Below are 9298 nucleotides of genomic sequence, written 5' to 3' on the forward strand. Positions count from 1 at the left end.
CCCAGTGCCCCCCTTGGCGGGGCTGCTTTCCCATCTCTTGGAGACAGCCGGGCAGCTCTCGCCACTTTGTCTGCCAGCCTCGAGCCTCTAGGGTCTCATTCTCTCATTAAGCCTCACAGTTTCAAGTCAGTTGCTGTGATAATACGCTCTGACCAAAAGCAACTTAGGGGACATTTTATTTGGCTCACAGTTCCAGGCTATAGTCTGTCACTGAGGGGAAGTCAAGGTAGGAACTGGAGCAGTTAGTGACATCACACCCACGGTCAAGAGTAAGGGAGACAGTCATGGACCCACACTTCCGTCTGCGTGTTGCTTTCAGCTTTTTTTCATTCTTGTATAGTTCAGGGCCCAGCCCATAAGGTGGTTGCCACTCACAATCTGATTGGGTCTCCCCACCTTAACTGACAGTCAAGACAATGCTCCACAGATTTGTCAATTTGATGTAGAGAACTCCTCACTAGACTTTCTCCCTGGATGACCCCAGGTTGTGTCAAGTTGACAGTTACAGCACAGGAGGCCACTTGGGATCTTTGGGTTTTACTCTGAGACAGGTTTGGAGGAGGCGAGACTAGATCAGGTAGGTGGTCATTTGGGTTGCAGGGCTTGAAAAGTAACTGTCAGTGAGAGTAAGAGTAGAAGCCCAAGGGGCTGCAGAAACCCAAGCAAAAGACCTTGGCCTCATACCGGCAGTGGTGGGGGTGGGAAGAGTGATTTGATCCCGGGGCTATTTTAAAGGAAGAAAGATCGGGTATGGGATGTGAGAGAGAGACGTAACATTTTATTCTTGAGCAACTGGCACCATTTTTAGGAAGGTCAACCACTAAGGGGGGGGGTAAGTAGAAAAAGTACAGAAATGGAGTGTATCTTGCTTCACACATGCTAATTTAAGAGCCTAACTGACATCCAAAAGTGAACATTCAGTGGCAACTGGATAACTAGGCCTGGGCTTCAGGGACTGAGCCACATTGCAGGCATTAAATGTGGCAATCATCAACCCATCAACATCGCTTAAGTCACCAGCCTCTATGACAGAAAAAAGTCTCAGTACAGGGCTGAACCCCCAGACACCCCAACACTGACAACATATGAAGGACCATGAGGAAAACAGCCAATAAGGTAGGAAGAGAATCAAGAAAAAATGGTATCCAGAAACAAGGAGTATGTCATGTTATTAGTTTTTTTTTTTTTTTGGGGGGGGGGGATTCCAGGCAGGGTTTCTCTGTGGTTTTGGAGGCTGTGCTGGAACTCGCTCTTATAGACCAGGCTGGTCTCAAACTCAACAGAGATCCACCTGCCTCTGCCTCCCGAATGCTGGGATTAAAGGTGTGCGCCACCAACACCCGGCAATCTAAGTGTTTTTTAACTGAGACCATGCATAAGGAAGGCAGCTGCTGCAACACCTTATCTACTCCTCATGGGAAATACAGAGGGTTTTCAAGGCAAGGCACATGCTGCATGAAGACCATCATTATGGGCGGCCAGGGTTCCACCGTAGGCCATGATCTCTAGAGGATTCCCAACTGCTGTGTCAGAGGCTGTGTCAGTGGAGAGTCAAGTGTTAGCGTTCTGTTTTTAACTACATAGTATTTGTGTTTTTGTTGTTGTGTTTGTGTGGTTCTGGGGTTTGAACCGGATACCTCACAACACAGCAGGAAGGTATCACTGACTTATTTACCCTACACTTCTAAAAACCTTTTATTATAAAGAATATTGCTATACAAGATTAGCAGAAAACTGCTGTGGGTCTGCTTTTTCATTACTCAATCCAACAGTTATTGACTCATGGCTAATACTGTGTGCATGGGTTGTGTGTGTGTGTGTGAGTGTTTGGGGGTTTTTGTGGATTTTGTTTGCTTGCATTCCATTCACTACCCCCTGTATAGTTTTGAAACACACTCTAAGCATCATATCATTTCATAGGTATTTTATCAGATAAATTAACAGATCTCCCAATGTCAATAAAATAGCACTATCATCTCAATAGTTAATATAACATTTAATATTATCAGAATCTAGTCAGTGGTAAATATTTTCAGCTGTTTCATTAAACACCATATGTTAGGGCCAGGGACATCACTTTGAAGTGTACATATATTCCTTTTTACCATTTCCCATGTATCAAGTTTTTCTTTCTTCTGGTAATTTATCAAAAAGGATATGCTATTGGTCCTACAGAATGTCACACAATTTGGGTACTGTGGCTGCATCCATGTATTGATGACAGTGAATTGCTTCCTGTGTTTTCAGTGAAAGGAGAGCTAGACCTGGGGGTTAGGTAGGGTTAAGCTTTGTTGTTGTTGTTTGGTTTTTGTCAAGACTGCTTTAGAGTTAGTGCTGTTTTCTTCCAGTGACCAGAAAGCCCCTTGCAGTCTGGCAGTTGGTCTCTCCTTTTAGAGACAAAGGTTCTCTGTTACCCTGTCTCCTGGGCTCAGATCATTTTCTGCCTCTGCCTCTGCCTCTTGAGTAGTTCTTGAGCACGAAGGACTAACCTCAGCATGCCAGGCAAGTGTTCTGCCGTCTGTCCCCAGCCCAACTTTGACAGTTGCTGATGATCAAAACCTAACTCCCTTAAGACTTTGGGGATTGCAATTCTGTCCTCCTTACTCATCTGTCATTACAAAGGAACTGTAACTCTAAAGAGAAACTTCCCCACTGTTTGTTTGTATTTGGTTTCTTAGGTTTCTTACCTTTATCTATCAGTTCTCATAAAGAGTTGCTCTTTCAACTGGGCTTTGGTGGTGGTGCATGCCTTTGGTGGTGCATGCACTCAGAAGGCAGAGACAAGCAGATCTTTGTTCAAGGCCAGCCTGGTCTACAGAGTGAGTTCCAGGACAGGCTCCAAAGCTACAGAGAAACACTGTCTTGAAAAACAAAACAACAGCTGGAGAGATGTCTCAGAGGTTAAGAGCACCGACTGCTCTTCCAGAGGTCCTGAGTTCAATTCCCAGCAACCACAACCATCCATAAATGAGATCTGGTGCCCTCTTCTGGCCTGCAGAGACACATGCAGACAGAACACTGTATACACAATAAATAAATCAAAAAAAAAAAAAAAAAACGGCAAAAAAAAGTTGGTCTCTCAATATAATTGATCATCTGATTAGAGTTGTCTGGGTGGGGTCAGAAGTGCATGACTTAAATTTTCTGATATATTTCGAATCTACTACATTTGGCCTCAAGATTATCCACTGTCAGTCAAAGGAGCCCTTCTGGTGTAAGAAGACTGTCTCACTTCAAGTTTCTACTGTTTTGATGAAATACCATGACCAACAAGAAAGTTGGGGAGGAAAGGGTTTATTTGGCTTACTTCCACAGTACTTCTATATTGAAGGAAGTCAGTCCAGGAACTCAAACAGGGCAGGATTCTGGAGGCAGGAGCTGATGCAGAGACCACGGAGAGTTGCTGCTTACTGGCTTGCCTCCCTCTTGCTCACCCTGCTTTCTTATAGAGCCCAGGACCACCAGCCCAGGGATGACACCACCCACAATAAGCTGGGCCCTCCCCCATCAATCACTAATTAAGAAAATGCCCTACAACCAGATCTTATGGAGGCATTTTTCTCAATTGAGGTTCCCTCCTTTCAGATAACTCTAGTTTGTGTGTCAAGTTGACATGACTAGCCAGCACAAAACTGTTCAGATTTATCTTGCTTACTTCTTACAGAGACCTGGAACCACCCTTGTCCCCTGTAAGCCCTAGTTCCTTTCCCTAACAGAAAAGGAATCAAAATTATATATAGCAGACGAGATTATAGAAGCAAAAGGCTGGTGGGAGGTGCCAAAGACATCAAGTTAGTGATGCAGTTCAACTGCTGTCCTGTAGAATTCAGAAATTGATGGGGAGCCAGTCACACTAGCCTCTCCTACACAGCTGATTAGAGAGAGAATAGCCTCAAGCAGGTAAGAGAGGCCAAACTGGATAACTCTGTTTTGCTTATCTCACAGAATGGGGGAGGATGGATCCTTTGAGAAAATGATACCAAAGAGAAGGAGGATTAGGTCATTTTCTCCCTAAAGAATAAGAGGAAAGGGAACCCTCCCAAAAAGGGGGGGGCAAATTACTGTAAGACACAAGAAAATGTTAGGGAATTATTTGGCATCATCATCAGAGAGAAAAAAAAAATATGTGGCAGAGCAGAAAAAGAACCTAGTGAATAGGTGTCTACCTGGGACTATGAACGCCAAGAAAAAGGAAAAACAAGAGCATGTGACCAACAAAATGAAGTTCATCTAAACTCAGTCCATTAAAGATGGCACACACCTTTCATCCCAGCACTCAGGAGGCAGAGGCAGGCGGATCTCAATGAGTTCAAGGCCAGCCTGGTCTACAGAGTGATTGCCAGGATAGGCTCCAAAGCTACACAGAGAAACCTTGTCTCGGAAAAAAACAAAAACAAAAACAAAACCTCGGTCCTGTTGGCTAATTCTAAATATATGGCTTTACACCCTCGTGCACGCTCGTACACACACAGAGAAACACACACACACACACACACACACACACACACACACACACACATATCGAGAGAGACATATACACACATACATGCATACATACACATGCACACATACACAAATAACCACAAGCATACACATATACACACACACATACACTCAAATACATGCAGACACACACACACAGAAACACATACACACGACAGGTGTTGGTGGCGCACACCTTTAATCCCAGCACTCGGGAGGCAGAGGCAGGAAGATCTCTGTGAGTTTGAGGCCAGCCTGGTCTCCAGAGCGAGTGCCAGGATAGGCTCCAAAGCTACACAGAGAAACCCTGTCTCGAAAAACCAAACCAAACCAAACCAAACCAAAACAAAACAAAAAAAAACATACACAGATACACACAGGCACACACATAGGCACTTACATAGACACAGGCACACATATACAAATAATCACAGGCACACACACACAAACAAAATTAAGAAAATTATGCTTTACTTAGAATTATTTTCTTTGCCACTATGAACAACACAAAGTGTACACACCCTTATGCAACTGGTCCCAGATTTAGTAGCTAATTATCATCTGTTGATATTACACAGTGCTGGGGTGCATGGTGGCAAAAAGAGAAAAAAATCAATATATCTTATAACTTCCTGGACCCTATGATCTAACAGGAAAAATACAATATGAAATTTCAAGCTTCTGGGCTAGGTGTTAGAGAAGACTATCTTGATAAGGAAGCATGTGACCACAAAGCCTAACCTGAAAAAGTGATATTAACTTTGAGATCAGAAAATAAAAAGTTAGGCTAAGACAGGCAAAGGTAAAAGGGAGAGGGAACATCGCATTCAAAGTCCTGACTGTGGCACCCCAAGATGAAAGCTGCTTCGTGGAGGCTCACAAAGGCCTTTGCCACTCGTTTAAGGGGTGTCAAGGCAAAAGCTATTTTTTCCCCTTGATGTAAAAGAAGACATCTAGAGTTGAGTGCACATTGGATTGGAGTCCATCGCAATTAATAGGGAGAATCTTTGGGAAGCCATTCAACTGCTCAGGCGAACAAGGCTCATGGACTGGTAGAGCGTGCGGGCGGTGTGAAGAAGCCAGCAGAACCCCAGCTTCCTCTTAGAAGATGCTGTTTTATGTAGTGTGGGGACAGGGAGAGGGGGGTCAAAACTGGCTCCCTTCTTCTGACTTTAGTAGCCAGTGGTACCAAAGAACACACACGAGAGAAAAACGCATGAATGAGTTGAGTGGCATCGCTTTCCAGGTTCCTGAAAAATCCTACAAAAAGTACCTATGAAATCCCTACAAAATTGAGTGGGAGTGTTCAGTGTGTGGGACAGGGGCTCTGCTGGGAGTCTGAGCCAGGGAGCCTGCGTTGGGCATCCCTCAGGACGGGTTTGTATTAGTTACTTTAGTAATAGCTGAGAGGAAGCAGAGAGATGAAGGCTGCCTTTGGTTGCCTTCCCTTTTTTATTCAGTCCACAGTTCAGGCCAGTGAAACAGTAGCACCCACCTTTAGGTAGAGCTTCCTATCGAAACCAACACAATTTAAAAACTCATAGGCATGTTCACGGGTTTGTCACCTAGGTGAGTCTAGATTCGGTCAAGCTGGCAATCGATGTTAGCCTTCACAGGGCTGTCACTGAAAAATGAACAAAGATCTAGAAAGACATACAGAGAAGGGAGGAGGGAAGGAGCCAAGCTGAGGCCCCTGAGGAGGGAGCCAATGTTAGAAGATAGTCAACGAAAAAAGCCCTAAGGAGGAGTAATGGGAGAGGCTGGACCGAGCCCAGGAACACACACACACAGCCTGCCAAGGCCAGGGACAAGCAGGGGGAGCTGCGAGGAGTGCCCACAGGCTCACTGGAGCGTTCCCTGCCCTCAGGCACAACCAGGTCTTTGAATATCCTGTTCTCACTTCCTAAACTATTTGACATGAACTCAATCAAATACTCCTAAGAGCTTAAGAAAGACAAAGACAGTGGGGCAGGGCAGTGGTGGTGCTTGCCTTTAATTTCATCACTTGGGAGGCAGAGGCAGGTGATCTCTTTGAGTTCGAGGCCAGCCTGGTCTACAGAGTGAGTGCCAGGACAGCTAGAGCTACACAGAGAAAGCCTGTCTTGAAAAACCAAGGGGGGAAAAAAAGAGAGAGAAAGACTAAAAAGACTAAAAGGCTCTGTTTGATATAGCGGCCAACTACATGACCTGGTTTTTGTGACTGGGTGTGTGACCAGATTTCATGTTAAAGGGTTAGTTGGCAGAAGGTAAGGTAGTCAGAGCCGGTCTGTCTGTCTGTCTTTTTCTCTTCTGTGTACATGTGCACATGTGAGTGTTTGTATACATGTGTGCAGGTGTGCTATATGTCTCTTAGGACCCAAAGATCCTCACAGACACAGCAAACTAGCTTGCCCTTGAAAGCATTGACACTGGGGCTGAGAAATTGCTTAGTGAGAACCACTGACTGTTTTGGCAAGTCACCTGGGCTCAGATCCAAGCACCCACATGGTGGCTCACAACCACCTGTGATTACAGTTCCAGGTCACCCAGTACCCTCTTCCAGCCTCTTCACAGACATCAGACATGCACCTAGTACATCTTCATACATGCAGGGACTCACACATGCACATAAAATCAAAGTGAATAAATCTTTAAAAAAGAAAATATTAGCCAGGCAATGGTGGCACACCCCTTTAATCCCAGCACTTGGGAGGCAGAGGCAGGAGGATCTCTGTGAGTTTAAGGCCAGCCTGGGCTACAGAGTTAGTTTCAGGACAGCCAAGACTGTTACCCAGAGAAAGCCTGTCTTGAAAAACAAAACAAAAAAACAAGAGAGAGAATATTAACACTAGATGAAGTAAACTTCTAGAAATATCGCCCACCTCTTGAGACAACGTCTTACGTATTCCGGGCTGTCCTCAAACTCAGAATGCAACTGGGGAAGCACCTGAAATTATGGTCTCCCTCACAAGGGCTGAGAGACGTTCCAGGTGTGTGCCACCATCTGAGGTTTAGGTGGTGCTGGGGCTTGAACACAAAGATTCATGTATTCATACCAGGCAAATGATCTACCAACAGAGCTGCACCCCTAGCCCAGAAATAGATGGGCTTTAAGAGTTTTGAAAATATTGCAGCAGAAGCCCTAAGATCGGATCCCAGGAGCTGGAGTTCAAGAGATTGTAGGCTCTGATGTGGGTACTGGGAACTGAATGAGCAGAGTTGATCTTAATCAATGAGACATCGTTCCTGCCCCCACAAAATACCAATCAGAAAGGTACACACAGAGGCAGTCATCCAAGTACGGGGAGGTTAACACACGATTTCTTTGTGTAGCCTTGGTTGTCCTGGAACTAGCTCTGTAGACCAGGCTGGCTTTGAACTCAACAGAGATCTGCCTGCCAGTGCTGGGATTAAAGGTGTATGCCACCTGGCTTCAGTACTCTTTATAATTGCAATATATATATATATATATATATATATATATATATATATGGTTCTTTTGAGACAGGGTTTCCCTGTGTAGCTTGGAGCCTGTCCTGGAACTCGTTCTTATAAACCAGGCTGGTCTCAAACTCACAGAGATCTGCTTGCATCTGCCTCCAGAGCACTGGGACTAAAGGCATGGGCCACCACCACCTGGCATGCAAAAACTTTTTAAATTTGCACAAGTTTTCCACTTGGGGAAAAAACAAAACCAAAACCAAAAACAGGGACTAGGTTGGTAAGCTTAGGCCTCACTCACACAAGACCCTGGCTCCCATCCCCAGCACCACATAAACCAGGCATTCGGGCTGTAATCTCAGTGCTTTGGAGCTAAAGGTAGGGAGGGGTATCAGAGTTCAAGGCCTCCTGGGGCTACACATCTAGGACAGACAGGACCACATAGGGTGAGGGATTGGGGACAAGCAGGTATTCTCCTCTGAGGCTTGACTTCTGTCTTAGCTTGCGTTAAGAGTTTTTGTTCGTGTATCTGAATTTTTATTATAAACTTACCGTATTCTTTTAAAAGTTCATTGAAGTGAATTTACACTAAAAAGCATGCCGCCTGGCACCTCTCACCAGCAATTTACAAACTAGAGCCAGATCTAGTATACAGGGAACAAACCACCTGATGGTGGCAGGGGACAAACTGCCTGATGGTGGTGAGGTATACATTTTCTGGCACAGTGTTGAATGTATTTAAAACAAGAGAGTTTGGTTCCAAGCTGCCTGGCAAGGAAACAGAAAGAAACACAACGGGTTACATAATTTTCATTGTCCAATTAAGACAAAGAATTCTAACTCATGGTGTGGAGGCAGCTGTAGCGAAGATCTGGAACCAAATGGGAATTTATAACACAACTCCTCATAGAGAGGACATTGAGGGAAGCCAAGGACCATCTCTGACAGTTTATAAAGCCCTCTTGAACCCGTTTGGCTGGAGGGCGCTCTATAAAGTCGCCCAAAAGCTCACAGTGAGACATCAGTTCCTAAGCAAGGCAAGTGTTTATGTGCCCACCTGGGGTGGGGGAATCAATGTCACCCTGGAGTTCCTCCATCTTCAAGGCCCTTCCCTGAGCCTGCTCCCTCGGCTTTGCCAGGAAAACACCCTCACACGCACCCAAGCTGGAGGCAGATGAGGAGAGGTTATAGCCCCAAAAGGTCAGCTGTAAGCTAAAAATGTCTTTAAAAATTTGCAATTTATATTTTAAAAAGCCATGTGGGTTTTACAGTCAGTTTCATAATGTGTTTATAGCAAAAATATGTTTTCTTCCTTAAAACTTAGACCAAAATTGATGCTCCAAGAGGTTGGGCTGTGTTTATCCAATTTGAGCATCCCTTGGCAGGCGATGTTGGA

This window comes from Cricetulus griseus, chromosome 4 (assembly GCF_003668045.3).
Source record: "Cricetulus griseus strain 17A/GY chromosome 4, alternate assembly CriGri-PICRH-1.0, whole genome shotgun sequence".
Classification (NCBI taxonomy): Eukaryota; Metazoa; Chordata; class Mammalia; order Rodentia; family Cricetidae; genus Cricetulus; species Cricetulus griseus.